Raw genomic sequence first — 21,922 nt, forward strand, 5'->3', positions numbered from 1 at the left:
TGATTCCTCCCCGTCCCTTCCCCTCCAGCAGACCTAACCAGACAGGAGCGATGCTGGCAAAGCGCCTCCTGTTCCAAACTCTGGCCACCAGCTCGTGCAAGAGGTGAGGAAACACAGTCGCGTCACACGGGAAACAGCTGAGCTACAGCAAACAACGGCCAGCGGCAGTTTTGAGTAACCAGCCAGCGCCCAACCCCATCCCCGTTTCCCCACGAGGATGCTGCCCTCCGCCCGCTGCCCCTGCAGAATTCAGCAGGGCCGGATCGGGCTCTCGGGTGCCACGTGCCTGCCGCACCGGTCCGGCAAACAGCCCCATCAGATCGTTCCCACAGCACGCAGATCTCTTCCTGGCTTGCCGCAAGGTGAGTACAAAGTTTTTGCTAGCCTTGCACTTTTTTTTTTTTTTTTCCCTTTCCACGTCATGTGAATCACTCCCGTTTCCCAGCATCAAGGAGTTAATGGAAGAAAGAACTACCGTGGCATGTGCTTCGTGCAAGGGTAAGTGGATTGGCCAGCTATCAAAGCAGATTGTTAAATACTGCAATGAGCTCCTGATTTTTTCCCCCGACTGCAATAAACGTAAGGATTTAATGCGGCCGTAAATTTAAACCTAGACCACATCTGCTGATAAAGCAAAGTCTTTGTACTTGCACAACTGCCGTTAACAGTACACAAAATACTTAAATTTCATGATTTCTCCCACATTCAAAAGCTGACCTGCAGTCAGCTCGAGGCGGCCAATGTGAACTGCACGCTCAGCAGAACTGCACATTAAAGATGGGGGAAAACGGAGGTTGTGTTATACTACAAAATTAGACTGCTAAGAAAGTGAATCGTTTGTGCAACTGCTAAGTTCCTGGAGTGTTTCGGGCACCACTTCACCACACCAGATTAAACCATTTCTGCTGTGGTTCTCATCCAACAGGCAGCGCTGGGTGACAGTCGCGTCGTTTGTCTCCTTCCTCGCAGGCACGAGCAGAAGTGGGGGCCTACAGGTCTCTGCCACACTCTGCTATTAAACTTTTCGTTGGAATTAATTGAGGCTACTCTGCTATTTGAAGCATTTTACATCCCTGCAATAGCATTAATAGCTTGGAAGAGAGTGTATGTGTTGATGTACGTTGTTTCTTCTCCTGATCTCTTGGGAACTTCAGCTGTAGACTTTGGCCATCAGCATTCATGCTACTTTTCAGAAGATAACTGAATTCTGATATAGTGATCTAATTTTAACTTATTTCTTGGCAAGATACTCTCTCCTTATGTGCATACATGTCAGACATGGATTCTGTTTCAGCAGCGTTCCCTTGGTTAATTATTACCAAACCATTTGAAGGTTTCTCCACCGCAAGTCAGGTGTAAGCAGCTGGGACCTACCTAACAGACTCAGTCCCTGAACAGTTTCATTTTGAATGGTGTAAGTGACCTTCGACCAACTAACTTCCTTGTTGGTTCATGCCCAGCTCTAAACTCCCCAGAGGAAGGTAACCCCGAGAAGCACCTCTCCCAAATCCACTAATCTCCTTTTTGAGACTCCTTCCTATTGCAAGCCTGCCCTAACTGCCCTACAGGCGTGAAATCCAGCCCGGGATGTGACAAGCAACTCTTTCTACCATCTGTATTATCATTATTGCTATGAAAAAACTATTAATAACAGCAAAATGATCTCATTTACACTGCTAGCAAATCTAATTTTCATATGTATAATCAACAGAATTATGCATACAAACAGACGGTTACTCTTTCATCCTGGGCTTGGAGACACAAAAAAGGAAGCGTGTTTCATAGTTGGCCCCATGGCATCTACACCTACTCCTGCAACCTCAAGTTAAGCAGAAGTCTGCGGCATCCCAGCTTCTTTTCAGTTACCCAGTACTTTCCCAACCCAGGACTAGTTTCTTTTTGAAAACCAGCCTCTGATACAAAATTCACATCCAGATTTCAAAGACCTAACTGTGTTGTAAGGTCCACGTTAGATCGTGCTCTGTTGCATGCACAAGAATCAAACGAGAATTTTGGGTGCTTCAAGCTCAGAACTTGTGAATCCCATGCAGGGTCACCCCTGAGACGGAAGAGGCTCTCTGCAATAAACACATAAAAATGAAAGTTGGATCTCTGGGTTGAGAAGAAGGGCAGTGATTTTGCGTTGGAATTGCACACACCCCACCTGCTGGCTTTTCCAAAGGCTGAGAATTGAAACAGCAGCAAGGCGAGCTTACCTTTTCATTGAAGGTACGTACTGAACAATGCCTGAGCGCTCGGTGCTTTACAGAGAGGTGGGAAACAGCAGCCTGTCCCAGCCGAACCGCAAAGCACCCAGACCTGACAAAGCCGCTCGGAGCCAACAGCGGTACGAACGCGGGTCACAGTCTGGTGAGAAGAACATGCTCCGGCTGGCAAAGGTCTGGGTTGCGCTGTGCCGCTGCCGCAGGGCCCGCCTGGCTGCTGTGACACGGGGCAGGTGGAGGGGTAAACGTCCAACGCAGCGCGTCAAGGGCTGCGGAGCTGCATCTGCAGCAGAGACTTCGGTCAGCGCTGTTCCTCCGCTGGCCACGGCAGCGCACGCGGAGCACAGCCACCGTGATTTTTAATGCAAGAAGGCTGCACGCCGCTTTGGTGGAGGAATTCACAACCGTCTTCAGACACTGAGTCAAAAGGGGAACTGGAGTCACGTGGCGGCAATCAGGATGTTTGATCACGGCGAATTAAAGAATTTGCTCCGCGCTGCTGAAAGCTACCCAAAGGCAGTGCAATCTCCTGCTCGTCTGGTAGTCTGCGATGCTTTCACAGCAGGTGGAAAAAGTACCGAGAGCACATCCAGTTCACCCTCACCAGTGCTAACAGCAGCTGGGAACACCTGCTTTGCCACTGGAGTGCCAAACGGTGACTCTGACAAATTAGTAAAGTGAACATGTCCCCACTGCATTTACAGGGCAATCAGGCAGAGTTCCCTCGTTCATTTCTAACCCCACAGCTGCAGACAGGGACTCACTGAGCTGGCCACCACGACGTAAATCCACACTTTGACCGGTATACAAACATTGAGATCTGTCCACACACCATTTCAATGTGAACCACTTCTCCTCAGGTATTTCACAGACACTCAAGCTATTACTGACAACGTTATTGAAATACGTGCTGGTTCTGCAATGTGGATTAGGGGGAGTCCCAACCTTCTGGGATTATTATCCTTGATTTCAAATGAGTCTCTTTGGAAGTGCTTGGTATTAACACACTAGTGCTTTGTCACAAAGACACATAATAGATGTGATTTCTAGCAAAAGCTGAAATCACAGAAATTTATTTGCATATAGTGTCAGAGCTGCTTTGGAAACAGACTCTTCAGTTATCTATGATGTTTGGAGGAATTCGCAGTTGCAGAAAGAAAAGAGTATTTTTCCTTCATCTATTACTATCTTCACCATCGGCCAATTCTGCTCTCGCATCCAGTGCCACTTCAGCAGCATGGCCTGGGACCAAACAGGGAATGATGTAACACCACCTGCCTTCTAAGAAATCACAGAGTCATAGAATCATTAGGTTGGACAAGACCTCCAAGATCATCTGGTCCAACCATCCCCCTACCACCAATATCACCCACCAAACCACGTCCCTAAGCACCACGTCCAACCTTTCCTTGAACAGCCCCGGGAATGGGGACTCCAATGAAATTAAAAGTCCAATTTTCAAATACTAGATCAAATTTCTTGTTAAAATATTGTCTTTACTCAAAGCATTTAAAATCTACCATTTGATAAGAGGCTGCTTTTGCTGTTGACCCCTTGTTTCCATTTTCTGTGCTGAAGTTGTGAAGGCATAGTACGGTTCTGAGCTACACACCAGCCAAAGAGAACAGTGACGTGAAACCGGTATTTGTGTTTTGTCAGTATTAGCAAAGGTGTGTCTGCACAAAGCCGTGATAACTGTCAGCACCTCAGAGCAATTTAGATCTCTGCCTGTCTGAGTACCAGAAAATCTTCAGAGCTGCAGATCTCTGGTTTCTGAGTGCTAATATCTCAATAACTTCAGCTACATAAGACCCCAAATTAAAATAGCATATTCATCAATTTCTTGGAATCAGCCGCAGTTTGGATGACACATCATTCCAGCGCTCGGCTCCTTCTGGCCGCAAATGCATCCTAGAGGTCTTAAAACTCAGCCCTTGTTCAGCTCCAACTGGAGCTGGACCAAGCGTCCAGCGCTGGCATCGGACCCAGTGCAGTGCCAGAGCATTTCAGTAACTAACCCAATAGTCTAGCAGACGTTTTCAGGAACCCTGTGCAGAAAGCACCTCTGCCAACAAGGTTCAGCGAGCTTTCTGCTGGGGACTCGGGCAGACGTATCGGATGTCAGCTGGTATGTTTATCTTCTTTAAACACTGAACTGCCTTTCAAATAAAATCTAACAGGACAGATTACTGGTTTAATGCTAATGGAAACTGATCAAAAGACTCTAGATTATTTGGCTGCCTTGCCTTAGAAACTTTTCCTGCTTTAGTTTCCATGCAGAATACATCAAAAGAGGATGCCTATCAATGGAGACCCTGTAAACTAAGCATGAATGGAAATAAGGAAAACTACACTTAAAACTGGGTTGTAGGTAAAAAACATCAGAAACCCCCCAGGCTTTAAGGATTAGCTCCACACATTTTCACAAGAGCTACTTTGGAAAATAAGAGTTAGGGACCTACTCCATACAGCACATTTGAAAACGTTGTTCCTTATCTACAAAAGGATTTTTTTCCTCAGTTTCCATCATGGTTCATTTGGCTAGAAACAAAAGTGGCTGGCATGCTAGCGTAAAAAAGACACAAGTAAACACTGTCACTTTAAGCACTTGAAGCGAAGATAAACAGCAATGGTCAAACTTCAACCAGCCAGCTCAGCTCTGTCTCCGTGCCTCTTTGAAGGGACGATGGCTGGGGACCACCTGGACCAAAGCTGTCCATACATTTAAACGCAGGAACGCTTTCACGATTGCAAGGCAGAACAAATATTTCTTTTTGTCTGAAGACTTTTTAGAAAACATGTACAGTGACTACAGAGCAGGACATAGATGCCTGTTAACAAAGCCAGCAACAATTACTGCTATGTCTAAGAATCAACAAAAAAAACACATACCAGTGTATTCCAAAGGCATTCGCTCACAAAGCAAACTCAATCCGCACAAGCCCCCAGCAGAGAAACCCGATAGTATCTCATGATTTACATCTCTCAGCAGGTTGTACTGGGTCCTCCAGATTCCGGGCTTGCCTTTGAAAGCAATTAAGTTTCTAGCACTTCTGGGAGCGACAAAAGCTCTCGCTATGAAAACCTGCATGCTGCACTCTCGCTGAGTCTGCAGCCTGGCAGACTGAAACAACGGCACCGGCACCGAGAGAGGTGCGAACTTCCCCCACTTGACTCACTGGGGAGCGCGAGTACGCGAAGGGCCACCTCCCCGTGCTGGAGCCATTTCGGAATTGTTCCTTTGTCCAGCATCCAAGCAGCCAGCTGGGGCTGGGGCTTTGAGAACATTTGCAGAGCCCCCTCTCAACCGGGAAAGAAAAATCCCTTTCCTCACCAGCCCGCACTCAGGAAACCATGCAAGCGCAGCTAGTGCGAACTATTCCAATTACTCAGCAAGACTGAGTACCCTTACTTACATTACAGCATGTCCAAAAACCGTGACGAAACCGAGGCCCTGCTGCGCTAGGCTCTGTGCAAACACACATTAGGAGGCAGCACCTGCTCCACGCAGTTCACATTTTCTGCGGAGTAAGCCGTACCTAAGGTAACGTAAGGGCAAGAAGCACGTGTACGACAGGCGCCTCACACAACCGAGTACGAACGCTGCCTCTGAATTACCATAGTACAGCAGCGCCGTCTGATCGAAAACAGATCTGTGATATGCCCCCGGCTGAATGAAACGGCTCCTGAACACCCCTGTCCCAGCAGCAAAAACACCACGATGCCTGCACAAGGACAGCCCAAAGCAGCTTCTCATCGCCGTGCTGCTTCTCGTTTTACTACAACCACAGACAGATCTTGTGAAGACAGAGCTAGAGCGGGGCTGAGGAAGGCGACACGCTGCAGCGGCTGCCCGTGCCCTGCATCTCAGCCCCGAGCCAGCCCTCCTTGCAGGCAGTGTGCTTGAGCTGCCTCTGCCTCACCGCAAGGCACCCTGGCACAAGGGCGCACGCAAGGACAGGCACCAAGGGGCTGCTGTCACGCTGAGAGTTCACACACAGTTTATTCTGTGGTGAACGTGTGAAGACTGGCATTTTCTCACATGCCAGTTTACTTCTGTGCCTCAGACTCTGCGTGTTTGGTTGTCAGAGTTGCTGAATACTCCGAACTCCAGATGAAATCAGCTGGGGCAATGCACGCTCAGCACCTCGGGAAGCTGCCAGCAGGCCTTCTGGTCGTTTTCATTTTTCACTTACCGGTGTATCCGTTTCCTCTGCCACACAGTAAGACACCCAACTCCTTGAACAAGCTCGGTGGAAGTAAGAGACACAGATCGTTTCACATATCGACGTTTTCAAAATGATTTAAACCTAGTTATGAGAGCTCACCTGGCTCTATTTCCTCGCTGATAACATCTCTGGTTTCATGGCCGTATTTTCTTGCATCTTTTGCTCACCTGTTGCTGTGCAAGGGCTTACAAATACAATACTTCAAATTTCTGCCAAGATTGGCAGAGAATAAGTTAGAAAAAACATTTTCCCTCTTATCTCCTTTGGCTAAAGTTGCAGTCATTTTTAACAACCAGAGGTAAGCGCTTTTGGAGACAGAAACACGTTTAAAGAAGCATGCAGACAGAAGTGTAAGGCGCTTTAGTGTCCTTTAAACCCTCATCAAAGTGCTCTAACGTCTTTGGACAGAAAGCACTGAGCAACTGCAGGCTTGGTCACGAACAGTTCATTACACACACAAAGATACACAGACCCGTCAAAAATGCTACGTTTGCAAAATTAAGAACTAAGAGACAAGGAAATACCAGGAAAATGGCCAATTATGCAACATTTCATCTTGTTTAATTTTACGATCGCAGTATTTTTTTCCACAGGAAATGGTGCCATTCATTGTATAGTAGGGCTGGTGTTACTGAATAAGCAGTACTCGGCGTTTTGCTTCATTCTCACTATTAAAAATGGTCCCAAGCCTTTTTTATATCTCTACTTCAAACCGTGCTTTAAAGACAGAACAAGCAATTCCCTCATAGGTTATTTTCTGGCTGTCACCATATTATCTAACTGCTTGATATACTAAAATTAGTCCTTGTTCACAACACCCCTGTGAGAAGATTTTTTTCTTCCCCATTGCACAGACTCCAAGAGATTGAGGTTGTGGACAAAGGTCCCTTCCAAACCCAGCTATGCCATTTGAAGAGGTTTTCCTCCCACACACATGCTCGGCACCAGCTGCCCCTCTTCCTGTGATGACTGTCTCCCTTCAGAAGCGCTAGCAGTCTGGTATAAAAGCGTTTTGCAATCCCTTATGGTGAAAATAAACTGAAGAGGCTACAAACTACTCTTTACGCTCGCCTATGCTACCCCAGTTTTGCCTCCACCCGGCAGGGGAGCATTCACCTCCCCAGGGCAGGCCCAAGAGGTTCATTTCCAAGGGGAGGTGCAGGGAGCACGTGGGAGCTTGTGCTGACATGGGCACAACCAGGATGCCCCATCCCTGGAGGCGTTCAACGCCAGGCTGGATGAAGCCCTGGGCAACCTGGTCTAGCGGGTGGCATCCCTGCCCACGGCAGGGGGGTTGAACTGGATGGTCTTTAAGGTCCCTTCCAACCCGAACCATTCTGTGGTTCTGTAGCTATACCTACCTACAGGTCAGTATCATTGCAGGACTGAACCTTTTAAATGCAGCAAGCAGACCTCTTCCACGGGAGGCACTGGAGTAACTGCAAGCAGGAACAGAGGACAGGGCTTCACGTGAACTAATGCTGCAGGGTTAAGACACATCATTTGCATCCACAGATATGTGCTGACAGCACAGGGACAGCAAGACTAAGAGGTAGGAACAGGTGGAAATACATGTGTCCATACAAGATATTTCTGCCAGACGGATACTTCTGGTATCCTCTTGGAGGTTATTTCACCACCACAGAGGTGCTGGAACAAACGGCTTGAATGATCCTCATCCACTTCCAAGCAGAGTTAAGACACTCTAAACAGACCTAGCAGCAGTTTAAACTAAACTGTGTGGTTTCACGCCAGGGTTTTTGCTCTGATGCAGAGGGGCAGCACTTGCATAATTCATTCTGCTGTCTCAGTATGGGGCTGTATCAAGCACTTGGGCTGTAAAAAAACAAGTGGAGGTGGAACAGTCCTGTATCTTTTCACCAAGTAGGACATGCAGCATCCAACTCCAGCTTCAGTAATCAGAAACTCCATCCTCCCAGAATAGAGATTTCCTTCTGACCTTCTTTCTGTGCTTTCAGTCCCACTGCTTCCCTTCTCAGACTTTTTACCTGTTTCCTCCTGGATCCTCATCTTAATCCCAATCAATCCATCCCTGACAGCTGCACCAACTCCAAAACGCTGTCCCCACGCTTGGTTCTTGCAGCCATAACTGCCCTCACCTCTTTGTTCAGATGTCCTCCACTCCTCAATGTCCTCCACTCCTTCTCCTGAACATGCCCTCCATAGATTCTGTTCTCTCTGCATCCCTTCCTTCTGCTCCAGCCTTTCTGGGCAACCAACAGCTTTGCTGAAAACACGAGGGGACAATCTCCTTCTCTCACATCCTGTGCTCAGGACCACAGCACTCCCTCCTCAGGAGACAGATGCCACATTATCAAACCAAGCCTTTCAGCTTTAAAACACAGCACGCTCGGTGCAGCGCTACCTAACGATCCCCTGCTGTGTAGCCACAAAATGGCACACTTCTGAGTTTATAAACTGACTTATCAGAGAAACCTTTTCCTGCAAATGAGAGGCAGATCCCTAACACCAGGGCACCTCCACAGCCAAATTTCAAATACATATCCCCAAGTGTAAAGGTGCTACACAGCTACTCAATGAAACATCTGGCCTATTTTTAAAAAGGGTACAAAAAGTGATTTTCTGTATCTTGTTCTCAAGACAACCTGAATCATTCATGCTGAAATGTAAAGAATCAACTTGAAACAGCCACTGAGTTTGGAAAAATGTCACTTCAAAAGGTTATCCTGGAAAAATACTAAATGTTGTGCAGTGCTGATTGGAGGCAGTTCAACCAGCTTTTCTTACATTACCTGCTATTTCCTACAGTTATGACTGAGAAAGGCCCCTAAACAAATCCATGATGCAGAATAAAATTGAAAGATCATAAGCTCCGGTGGTGCCTGGACATATCTCGACAAAGAGAAATGCAGGCTCTAATAAAAATGATGCCTAGTAACGAAGCAATAGATGGTGAATGCAGAAGCCAAGTCATCGCTGTCTGAAGAAATTTTTTGATTCAGATATGCAAGAGACAGGAAATCCAAGTGTCACAGTCACAGCCTTTTTACAAAAATTAGGAGGAAGTGTTGATTGGTTTCTATAGACACAAACATTGATATTCACACTAGAATCAAACAATTATTCTTATCACTGGAAGCAAGGTCGAACTCTGATCATCATAGTTCACCAATCCGACAGAAAGACAGCAAGAAAATCCTTTTGATACATAGCCTTCGCCATACACGAGTCAGATGATTCAGCTGCCAGAAAGCAAATAAAATTACTTTAAAACAAACATTTAGGTCTTTCTTTATAAAAACATGTAGCTTTTCAGCAGATGACTCAAATGTGAAAGTTTGTGGTCTTTGCTCCGGTAGCTGGGTAGGCTGTATTCTGATCTGCTACGTAAATGACTCAAGTGTTTTTCATCTGCTAGGGTGTGAGTTGCACTCCTGAACCCTCTGTAGAAGGGACCACCACTGCTGCTGAGCCACAGACGAGGAGAGCAATGAGGTATGAAACTTCTTTTCCCCCCCAGGGGACTTCCATGATGCGACAGAGCAGTTGTAAAGGCACTTTCTCCTCATGTAAGGCTTCTGAAATACAACAAAAGGCCTACCTTACTAATTGTATTAGTAAGCCATGAGCCAGCAATGTGCCCTTGTGGCCAAGAAGGCCAACGGTGTCCTGGGCTGCATTCAGAAGAGTGTTGCCAGCAGGTCAAGGGAGGTGATCCTGCCCTTCTGCTCAGCCCTGGTGAGGCCACACCTGGAGTCTTGTGTCCAGTTCTGGGCTCCCCAGTACAAGAGGGACATGGACTTCCCGGAGAGTCCAGCAGAGGGCTATGAAGATGATTAGGGGACTGAAGCATCTCTCTTATGAGGAAAGGCTGAGAGAGCTGGGCATGGCCTAGAGAAGGCTGAGAAGGGATCTCATCAACATACACAAGTATCTTAAGGGAGGGTGTCAAGAAACCGGGGATGGACTCTTTTTGGTGGTGCCCAAAGAAAGGATGAGAAGCAGCAGACATAAACGGAAACACAGGAAGTTCCAGCTGAATGTAAGGAAAAACTTCTTTACTGTGAGGGTGACAAAGCGCTGAACAGGTTGCCAAGAGACTGGTTGTAGAGTCTCCTTCTCTGGAGATATCCAAACCTGTCCAGATGCCATCCTGTGCAACGTGCTCTAGGTGACCCTACTTGAGCAGGGGATTGGACCAGATGATCTCCAGAGGTCCCTTCCAACCTCAACCATCCTGTGATAGTCATCTGTGATACGACGGACTACATCTACACCGGGAGAACAAGAGGTGTAGCTGCCATACTTGTGTAACCACAATGAGAGCTCGAGCACAATGAAAGCCTGTGCATTTTGTTACCCCATCCAGACACAGATCTAATGTTACTGACCGCTGTATTGAGTTGCACTTCCTGGCTCTCACCCATCTGAGTCAAACAAACAAGTTCTGCAAACAATAATGCCTTGTTTTCTGCATTCCCCCATTATATGGGTCTGTTATGTAGACCAATCTGAACTTTTTCCTCCACTGGCCAGGTAAATAAACATTGGGAAGCACCAGAACACATGCAGTGCAGGCCAGGCTTTCCTGGTAACCCTAACGACTCAGGCAAGATCGAAGAAGAAGCAAGGAAGAAGGAAACCTTCCTCCAACTAGAGATGAATGAATCCAAGCCAAACCAAGAGCAATCCAGCAAACAGCCTCACAGTGGGAATCCACCCAAATCCTTTCACTTCCAAGCAGAACTGTTACAAGGAGGAGCAAACCAAGTCCAGAGAGATGTTTATTTTCTGAAAAAAGACTAGCTGTTCAGATCACAAGACATACATGTGGATGGCCTGACTTTTATTTCATGGGGTGTACTGGAGTTAATGTTGATTTACATGGGTCTTGGATACGCTACCTGATAACATCTACACCATCTCAGTGTCAGGCACTTCAGAAATGTCACTGGTTGAGGCAGGTAAGTAATAACAACTCTCCCTCCTTGTCATTAGTATCATCCTGATTTTCCCTTAAGTCTTCCAGGAAAATCAAGATATATGGATCTCTCATCTTGACAATTCATCCATCTCTAGACTACACCGCAAGGCTCCGTAACAATCCATTTTGGCTAGCAGAGCAGTAAACAAATGTGGAAAAAATCTCACTGACTACTGAAGAAATTCAGGGCAAGAAAAAACCCAGAAGTACCTGGACTGTGCCCAGGTCTCCTCACAGCTTTATGATGAAGACTGTTAAGAAGCAGAGGACCTGCTTTGATTTTAAATACCCAACTTCTTAAGTGTAGCATGAAAGAAATGTGAGGTGTGAGGAAGATTACCATCAGCATCATGCAAAAGCAAGCACTCTGGAACAAATCCATTTGAGTTTTTCTAGGTTGATGGAGCTACATCAACTTACATCAGAGAGAATGTGCCTCACTGCATCTCAAAGAACACCATTATTTAAGGTTCAGATGGTTACTGACTTTTCACAACAGATACCCTAGAATATTTGTAAGTTTGGAAAGGAAAATCTCAATGGGCAACCTACCCAGAAGCTCTGAGACAGGCATAGGACAGGAGATCAAAGAGCTCTGAAGAAAAGGGAGGTTTTCTGGAGTGAGGGTGAGCATCTGAGAAAAGCACTCTTGAGTTTGAGATCGTGCTCACTGTGGTACAGAACAGGTCTGGGCTCTTCCACTCCTCCAGCTAACACAGAGCAGGTCTGAAGGAGGCGAATGGCATCACCTGTCATATGTGGAACACAAAGGTGTTCACAACTCCCTGATCACAGAAGACAGCCCTGGGTTTAGCCTCTGGCCTCCACGCTGTAAAGCAGTTCTGAAAACTGTACAGAGAAGACAGAAATCTGGGACAAATGGCTTGTGTTTGTTACACATATTTTTACTTCAGGTTTTGTGTTTTTTTGTATGACATCCCTGGAAGAAATAGTTCATGTAAAGGGCCACCTGAAGGTCTGAGTCTTTTTACAACCAATATTTAAATTTGGAAGGTGAGTCAGCGATTGACAGAAGGAGAAAATAAAAAGGAATTTGCATAAATGTAAGCATCATGAACAAGCACTGTTGATCTTTCTTTTTTTTTTTTTTTTTTTAAATAACAAAACAATTCTACCAAGTGCAGAAAAGAAACGCAAGGGGTAAGCTGCAAGTTAGAGGACTGGACTTTATGAGTTGATACACAGACCGAAGTCTGTTCCACAGCCCTGGGGCAAACTTCACTCTCTCTGAAGCAGTAATTTAGAAGCAGAAACTGCTCACTGACATGTCACTGTCTCGGAGTGCATAAATCCTGCTAGTCCGGGATGCAAAACAGCTGAGATAACTGAGCTGCCATCACGCTGGAAAAATGGGAGCGGAAAGAGCAACTGAGTGACATTGGTACAAAACAAAAGCATGGGGGAAGGATTTAAAGTGTGATCTAGAGGACAGAATAGCTGCTTAGGATTTGGGAAACTGAAGTCAAAGCATGACATCACCAAGCTCTTACGTACTGCTGAGCTTGTCCTTCTGTACAACTACAAAACAGGAATAACACCAGTTGCCTAACTCATATGCAGATATGGGAATAAAAACATAAAGAAGAGCGGAGCACTCAGACGTCAGGCTCACAGCTCAGTGAAGAATGCTTCTCTACTCAAGAGGAGCCTCCACCTCCCAAAGAAACATAATTTTGAAGTGGTTGCACCACTTGCTTAAAAATGAAGCCACATGCTTAATCTCTGGGCCAGAGACTCAGAGAGACAGATTTTGTGTTTACTTTGGCACTAACTGATTAAAATAATTTCCTTGTTTTCACGATTTTCCCACAATTTCAATTATACACATCTAGATTTATTGCATACTTAAGAAATATTGTTGAAGGGAACATGTCCATAAAAGTTCTTATTTCATCCCACTGAAACCTGAAATTCTCACTAAGACACAGACCGAAGGATTTCAACGCCCTTTGCACATAAAGAACTGGACAGATTTTTACATCTTAACTGCTTTTAACAGTCTCTAGGATCTTGCACATTAGGAGTCCCCAGGCATCATGCAGCAATATCCATAGGCAAACACTTTAGGAGAAGACCTGAAAAGTCCACAAAATAGTGAAATGTATTTCAACAATACAAAGCACACATTCCCAGAACTCAGAAAGAGAAATTCTAGTCCATATTATTCATTAGTTTCAAACACAAGCTACCAGAGAAACTTCTGCCACAAAAAGAAGTGGAAAATACAGAATCCTACCAAGGTGTCTATACGTCTATGATTTCCTAAGAACAATTCATTGCAGCAATTAATTGATCTTATCAGTCTTTCATAGTCTTTATTAGATCACAAATTCATACAAATGATTAACTTCTACCACTGCTTTCAGTACAGATCTGCTTAAGGACAAGTCTTTGGCACGTTCCTCAGTTTCATACTAATCTTGCAAATGTGCCAGTATACTAAGAAGAGAGGAACAAAAAAAAACAACCCAAATCCTGATACTAAACAGCAAATGCTAGGCCAGAAATGCATTAGTTGTTAGGAAGAAAATACCAACAGCAGAACCAAAAATAGCTCTTCAATCATTTGTCTTTTCAAACCTCTCTATTCCTTCTTTTCGGGATCCATGCTTGTCATAACTGACTGTTTTATGCTTGCTCTGGGGTGTCTCAGAGCTTGTTTCCACTGAGATAAAAATATGCCTTTTTCTCAACCATGTTATTAGCAATCATAGCAAGTGGTTTTAATTCTTTTTCCTCCGTGACCTTTCTCGAGTTCTGCCTACTGTTTATCTAAAAGCAAAAGCTGGTTGATGCTTATCACATTTTTTCTTTTATCAAGTATTCAAATGAAAAGTGATGCTACCTCTTATTCTAACATATATGCAAGCCACCTGTAGTTGGGGGCGGGGAAGATGGAAGATTTGCCCATTGGCAAAGCTGTGCCGTATCTGTTTTTCCCATTTATTAATTTTTTTCATATCACAGCAACTTCTGTTTTACTTTTTTTTTATTTTTTTAAATGCGTGACTTGTTATCAGAAACAATTTGCTTGGGCTCACAAAAGCCAGCTTTTAGGCTACTCCAACTTAAATTGTAGTGACAGACAAAGTAACAAGGCAGCAGAACTATCAAAAGTCACCTGTCAAAACAAGAGTATGTAAATACCAGTAAAAGTCAATAAACTCTGCATCTTTTGTGACACAGTGGCATTTCGTGATAGTTATTCCTCCCTAATAATTAACAGATGACAGTTCAGCTTTAAAACAAGGACAGTCTGTAATCAGTGACCCATCTATGCTGCTCAACCATCTGATCTGTCTCAAGGTCACTGTCTTTAGTAACTTGGTAAGAATTACATCATCTGTCCTAGTATAGGGCACTTACATCATCGATCAATACCTGAGATCTGAGGATTGTCAACAAATTCATGTTAGGGATGAGTTACAACTGGGCAGATACCACAAAATGACACTCCTGTTCGGTCCAACCCACATCCCCATTAAGACTACATTATAAAACTATCAACTCTATTACTATTATTTGTATCACAGTGGGAACTGAGTGCTAAGCAAGATGGGGTGGAGGAGGTGCCACAGCAGCATACCCTTTGCAAAGACACAACAGCCTTTGGTTTGAAGAGCTCGCAGCAGCCTGAAGTGACAAGAGCAACGGAGGGTGGGAGCAAGAGGTGTAAGCAGATGGCAGCAGACCACATGTTATTTCAGTAAGCTTTTGGTGGCGGTTCAGTTTGAGGCGCAGTCACGTGTTCACCTCCAAAAGTGATAAGTGTTTTAAGCTATTTTAGTTTCCTTTGCCTTGAAACAGACCTGGCAGACGCAGACGGCAAGCTAAGGTGTCCCAGTGGAAGATGAGCAAATGGACAGCCGCTGGGTCGTTCCCTCCCCTACAGCTGGTTTGGGAGCGTAACGTGAGACGACACATTCAGAGTGGAAGAGATCGGTTCAGCAGAAGGTCTGGGAAAAAGAGGATAAAGATGAGCCACTTAAGAGTGAAATTGAGCAAAATGAGAGCTAGACTGAACCACAAATCAGCCTAGGTCACAGGGGGTCTATGTATAGCTTAGGCCCAGAGTCTGTCTCTTGGGTGCATTTGCAATTGTGCCTCTTCTGGCCGAGATCTTCTGGAAGGGGCAACTCCTCGATTCCCACTTACAGGAAACTGTTAGAGAGCTGGAGCTTGCTCTACCCACCTTTGCTCATCCAGGGTTTTGAACAGCCCTCAGGACAAGGGTAGACCGAGCGGAGCCCCACTAAAATGCTTCAGCAAAGACACCTATAGTAAGATTCAATAAAAGGTGCTAACTCACACATGGGGGAAGAGATAATGTACAGCAATACCTAGAGGCACTGACCTACTTGGCTCCTGTACAGGCATACAGCAAATGACAGTTCCTGTCTCAAATACAAAGAGCAATACTTGGAATAGGAGTCAGTCCCAGGGAGAGAGAACACCAAGCCGACATTTTCACCCCTGGATACATTAAATTAGGTACCAATCCATACTTCGGGACCTATATAGCTGGCCTCCTTCACAGTAGTGCTGCGTGCACCCAGAGGCCCATTAAGGTAATGTGAAGGGTTGCAGATGACTTGCGTGCTCTGGAAATCAGGCCAGGACTAACCAGATTCAGTGGCTCTGACCTTAACAGACATGGTTGTGAAATGCAGACGAGACCCTAGCACTAGCATGGAAATTATATGAGGCTTCTAAAGCACAAATCAGATGCTGAATCTTACAAATACATATGCTGTAGCTGCGTGTCCTGAAATGTCTCTAAGGGCGAGGCCATTTTAAATGCTGATTCTTAAAACACTTGATTTTGCAGAGTGTAACTCCATAACCTGAAGGACAGATCACCTTCTTGTCCTCAGGCAGAATTTTAGTGTCACATACACACAGTGGATATATTTGCTGCACATCACTCAGTCTTCTCCCTATACACAAACAGACACACATCGGTCATCTTTAACGAGAGCAGAAAAATCATAGCATCAAAAAGGCAACCACAAGGAGCACATCTCAGAGAAGGGTTTTTTTTGCATCAGATTAGGGCAAGGTAGTTCATGATAGCTGTATTTTCCTGGTAGGACCCACTCCTGTATGCGTCTCACCAAGAGGCAGGAAAACTCGCATCCTTTGGAGTAATCAGCAATACAAGGTCTGCCTCGGTGGGGCTCATTACAGGGTAAGGGCATTAGCCCCTTTCTGTTGTTATAAATCCTTGGTGTATTTGCAATAACAAAAATTACTTTCAGTTGTTTGTTTGTTTGTTTGTTAAAGTACTTCAAGTTCAAAGTGTTCAATGCCTTACTCAGGTCACATTTACAGCTGATTTAATAGGGAAGTGCTGCTCCAGAAGGTACTTTTTACCTTTGCAGACTAGAGAATAATTACACACAGAGAGGCTAACTCTACCATCCCCTGTGCCAGTTTTATGCTGAAATAACTCCATTGATTGATGAAATTAAGATGGAATGAGACTGCAGTAATCTAATACTGAAACTGGCCACAAAAAAATAAAATCTGCTTTGTTAAAAATGTAGTCAACTCAAGAGATTTCCTTCCTCATTCTCTACACAGAAAAGCTCTTCTTTTTCCACATGAGGAATTTTGAAAAAGCAAGGCCTGTAGGATTCTGGGGCCTTTTTAATTTTATTTTATTTTTGGCTATTATATCATGCTCCATGGGAAAGCTCAGCACAAAGCTAAGTGCACATTCCTCACAGGTAAGAGGAAATTAAAATACAAGATGAAAATAACCCGTCTATACAGCTTACCATGTAGTTTATCAAGCGGATAAATATGAAGTTAAAAAAAAGTTAAATGCTACTTCAGTTACATGACTGCTAGCTCTTTATCGCTGTCTCAGAACCCAGCTGTGTTCTGTGGAGGAGGAAACATGTCAGTGCAGCAAATTTTACCTGCAATGAGAAGTAATTTATTGTGCCTAACTGTGAAAAGCAAATTGGTATCATCATCTAGAAGTTTGTATCTCACAAGTGTTGTTTCTGTAATTTGCCTTTCTTTTAGAAAGGACTAAGATTAGAACAGCAATGCAAAAACTTGCAGCTAAAATTAAATTAAGCTGGATTTCATGAAAAGTTGTTAGATGAGAAGGGCTGAAAGGAGATGTGAGTACAGCACAAAAAGAAGCACAACAGAGTTAAGAAAAAATAAGCTATTTCTTTATTGCTAGTGAGATACCTTAGTCTCAGATACCACCAAAAAATCTAAGAAAAAAAGACCTTTTCCTTTTAAAATGTGCCCCTAGTAAGCCAATTTGATAATTGAAGAAGATGAAAGAGCAAAAGAATTGGATATTCTTTTTAACCAAGATTGTGTTCACCTAAAGAAGACAATCTGCATAAGCATGACTGGGGAGGAGGAATTAAAAGAAATCTAAGGACCAAACTAAAAATCCAACGCTCACCCTGAAGCACCTCACCAGGGATTTCTTTAAACACTCTCTAAAATGCCATCACTTTTCCCAGCAGCAAGGATGACAGTATTTGTATTTTACTGGAGCAGTAGCTAGTTAAGGTTAAGAAAACTGAACAGGATGGGGTGGGACAACGGTTGGGACAGGAATTGCGTACGTCGCTGAATGTTCCCATTGCTTTGCAATTGCTCGACTGCGTAAGAGGGAAAGAAGACAAGGGCTTTCCAACAACTGGTTTATGTCTCCTCTGGCAGAACTCTTTGCTCTGCAGCCACCCAGCTCCCACAGAGGTAAGGTATAAAAGCCCGAGCTCTTACTAGCCCGTTTACAAAAATAAACTCCAATCTTCTACACTGCTCAAGTATTATACACAACTAAGGAGCCTCCTGTTCCTCAACACACCACCAGCACCTCCTGGTACACTTACTTTCCACTCTCTCCTCTCCTGTCCCTTCCTATCCGACTTTTTCAGCCGTCTTGTACTCTCTCTCCCTCTCCTGCAGTACTTGCTCCCATCTCCTTTACCCTTCCAACCCATCCCTCAACCTGTAGCTCCTTCCCAAGTTACGTGGCTTTCCAGCTTCTCTCCCAGACGCTGTGGTTATCCATCCCGCTGTTCTGTTTCTCTGCTGATAATCTGTTTTTAATAACAGGCCCTGGTTTTGGTGTGGTTTTTCTTTTGTTTGTTTGTTTGCTTGCTTTTAACTAACACCAAAAACTCAGAAAAAAAGGTGACAGGTATCTAAGGAGCTTATAATAGAATAAAGCATCACCTTTGCCTTTCTTTTAGAAGGCAGAAGCTAAAAAATGTCATAGTCAAAGGCAGAGATGAAATTTATAAAAACTAACTGGAATCAGTATTCAGGACAGATGGGTTGACACCCCTTCTTGCCAAGATAAGCGTCAGGCTCACAGGACCTTGCTATTACATGATTTCAGAAAAGAAGGCACCTCCATCAGCATATAAACCAGATCTTCAGGCTGCACTGCTTCAAATGGAGCATGGAAAATACCACCCAGCTGAACTCCCAGGAGAAGCCTTCCCATATGTAAGGGAAGGGGGGGGCAAACCCCTGCAGCATAAGAGAAAAAGAAGACCAGAGTGGTTAAGTGTAATGCCCCCAAATGAGACAGCAAAGTTGGCAGCACACAAGTACAGAGAATTTTCAGGGCTCCTGGACTTTGGCTACACCAAACGCTAGAGGAAAGCTCTTCTTCCTTAGCTGTTAAGTATGGCACAGCTGTTAAAGAAGGCTGCTTTAGCCACAGACCTTGGTTAAAGAAAGACCCTACACAGCACACCAAAGCCAGAGAAACTGTCCTCTAGGGACACTTTTCTCTAATGAGGTCAGGGAGCTGTGCTCCTCTGGCAGCCACTCTTTAGTGAGGGTTTCACCCTAGCGCACCTCAGCAAGTTGCAACCTCCTCACTCAGGTCAGCCTTCACCTCCCAACGCGGAACACCCTGATGAAGGCGATGAAGAGTAAAGCTTAACTGATGGCTGATGCAGCAGGCTTGTGGTAACGTCGCTGGTGATAGCAGCTTGGAGCATGGAAATTATTCTCTTCACCCTTTTATTTCCCCCGGCTCTCCAAACGAGTGCCTTCTGCTTGCCGTTGCGGTGAGAGTGACTTTCTGAGGAAAGGCCTGGAGAAAGCAGAACTGCACAGTGGCTGCTGTGAGCAAGAATTTGCCTTGCCAAAATGGACCAGGCCACCCCAATAGTCCCAAGTGTGACAGGGCACCGACAGAAAAACTGTAATAAATGTGCTCAACCGCACAGAAAGGCGTACCATGCAGGCTGCACTGATGGCAACGAAAACTCAAATATGGCCAAATACCACTGTGAAGGTCTTTGGTGCAACGGTTAGGGGACTGGAAATGGCCTGTTCTCAAGGAGAGCATGGGGAAAAATGCACTCCGTGGGAAATGAAGGTGAATAAAGCAGAATACATGCCTGCATTGGGCACAGAAGCTGCCCTGTTTCGGGATGCAGTCTGCTCTCGCTGATGGCTCTTTCCTGCTGCTCACAGCAGGACTTCAGCAGAACTACCGCTTGTGCTTTCTAGCAGCGAAAGCAGGACCCAAGCCTGTATTCAAATCAGTATTGACGCCACACTACTCTCAGTTTTACTCTCTAACAGCAGAAACTGGTGGTAGTCAGTAAAGGCTTGTTAGGCATATTCAAATGAGCTCAGTGCATTTCTACGTGCAATTTAATTGTGATTTATTTGAAGGCAATCTGTTAGCACTCCCTTTTTCTGCTTCCTATAACTCCAATTAATGAGGGCCAAGTCCTCAATCTGAAACAGTTTTATTTCATGTCTTGAACAAAATGATGGAAAAAAGGGTTATTATCCAAACCAATAAAGTGCTTGACAAAAAAATAAGTAAAAAAAATTCTTTGCATCTTTCAGAAAACCAATGTTTTAAGGACAAAGGTTGGGCAAGCTAGATTAATAACCGTCGCAAGTTAAGACTCTGGAAGCCAAACAGTTTTATTTAATAAGAAGCTAAGTGGTGTTTCTGCCACCACTGCTATTAGTCCTCTGCTTTCCACTGTTCTCTGTTTAGTGTCTACGTGTCTTATGGCCTCGGAAAACAAACTAACTATAATGTCTCTAAAGCAAAGGAGAAGGAAATAAGCATGTCTTGTCTGTTATAAATTAGCTATATGTATTTTTGAATCTGTAGTTTGCCTGTTTAAAACATTTCCAATAGCTCTTTTGCATTTTAGGAGGGAGAAAATCACTTCTATTTTCTCTAGTATTTCAAGTCAAGCGTTTAGGTAGGATAAAACCCAGATTATTTCTTAAAACATTTTTGTCCTAGTCAGCAAGAGTTGGGGTTGGTGACTCTCTATGGGTTTCCACCCATCCACTGAAACGTTCTATCACTCTTCCCTGAAGAACTTCAACACAGTGCTAACAGTGGACCCTCTGCACTAAATACGATGTGAAAAGAACATACCCGTGGACAGTCTTTTGTCCTCAACGTCTACACAGAGTGAAAACAACTGGTCATACTGGCCCTCAGGTTACAGGTACCCCCCAAAAGAGAGGAGATACATGCTTTTATGGATACAAGCTTCATGGTGAGATTAGAAATGGAATAGAAATCTGTGGATTTTTTCAAGTGCTTTCCCACTACCTTTTCCTTATGTCAGTCAAACAAAATAGCTAGCTATACATAACTTGAGCTGCGTAAGCAAGTTCCTTTCGTAATATACTAAGTGCTTTGATACAATGCTGGTTGGCACTTCAGACCCCTAAGCCAGGTTTGCTAAAATCTGTCCAAATACCATAAACGAAAAGATGAAGGAGCCTGTGCTACAAATAGAGCAACTGCAGAGGCTACGGCCCTGCCCACATTCACTCTCATGTATTTTTACACAAAGCCTAGCACTGTATGATGTGGGTGCCAGCTATAGCTTGTACCATACTGCCAACACAACAGGATCCAAAAACAGATAACAAGGAAAATTCTAGGGCAGTGTCTGTGTACTATGAGGAATAAGATTTGTTGTTTTTTTAAGAATCATCATTGTAACACGTTTCATAGACGTTGAAAATACGGATGCAAATCGCACTACAACCGTCAGTCAAAATCATTTCAAACTCATCACCTCCCTCCCCAGAAGGGAGATTTTTTGAGTGAGGTTCTGCTCTAGCTCCTGCCTCCACTGCAGAGAGTGTCATATCATGACACAATAATGTCATGACAGGTTTATAAAGCGTGATGGATTTCACTGTACGAACAAGGTAATTTTACAGTCATGGTCAGAGCCTCTGGTACAGCCCTGCCAGACTGCACAGTCCCAGCACACACACAACCTTAGCACTGTTAATTCAGTCATACAGAAAGTTTTTCAGGTTCATGCGATCTTACTTAGGTAAGGCTTTATGAAGTAACTTTCCAGCAATATTTTGCAGCAGCAAGGTTGACTTCTTTCCTTCCACCGAGCTCACTGAACCCGGAGAAACGCTGCCTGTTTGTTCTCCTTGTGCCACAAACAAGCTCTCTGACTCCCAGGCTTACC

The 21,922-nt window shown here is 44.5% G+C and overlaps 1 protein-coding gene across 26 annotated transcripts in view; it reads right to left on the reverse strand.

Moving 5' to 3' along the window:
• Window positions 1-21,922, reverse strand: part of ATXN1 (ataxin 1) — a 214,620-nt gene that overhangs the window by 100,285 nt on the left and 92,413 nt on the right. For 6 of the 26 annotated variants that reach the window (XM_040546404.1, XM_040546402.1, XM_040546410.1 and 3 more), the window contains one exon: window positions 15,251-15,397. The exons of the other annotated variants lie outside the window; for them this stretch is intronic. The gene's annotated coding sequence lies outside the window, so the exon portion shown is untranslated. The remainder of the gene's footprint in view (window positions 1-15,250; window positions 15,398-21,922) is intronic. 26 annotated transcript variants of the gene reach the window in all.

This window comes from Cygnus olor, chromosome 2, assembly GCF_009769625.2.
Source record: "Cygnus olor isolate bCygOlo1 chromosome 2, bCygOlo1.pri.v2, whole genome shotgun sequence".
Taxonomy (NCBI): domain Eukaryota; kingdom Metazoa; phylum Chordata; class Aves; order Anseriformes; family Anatidae; genus Cygnus; species Cygnus olor.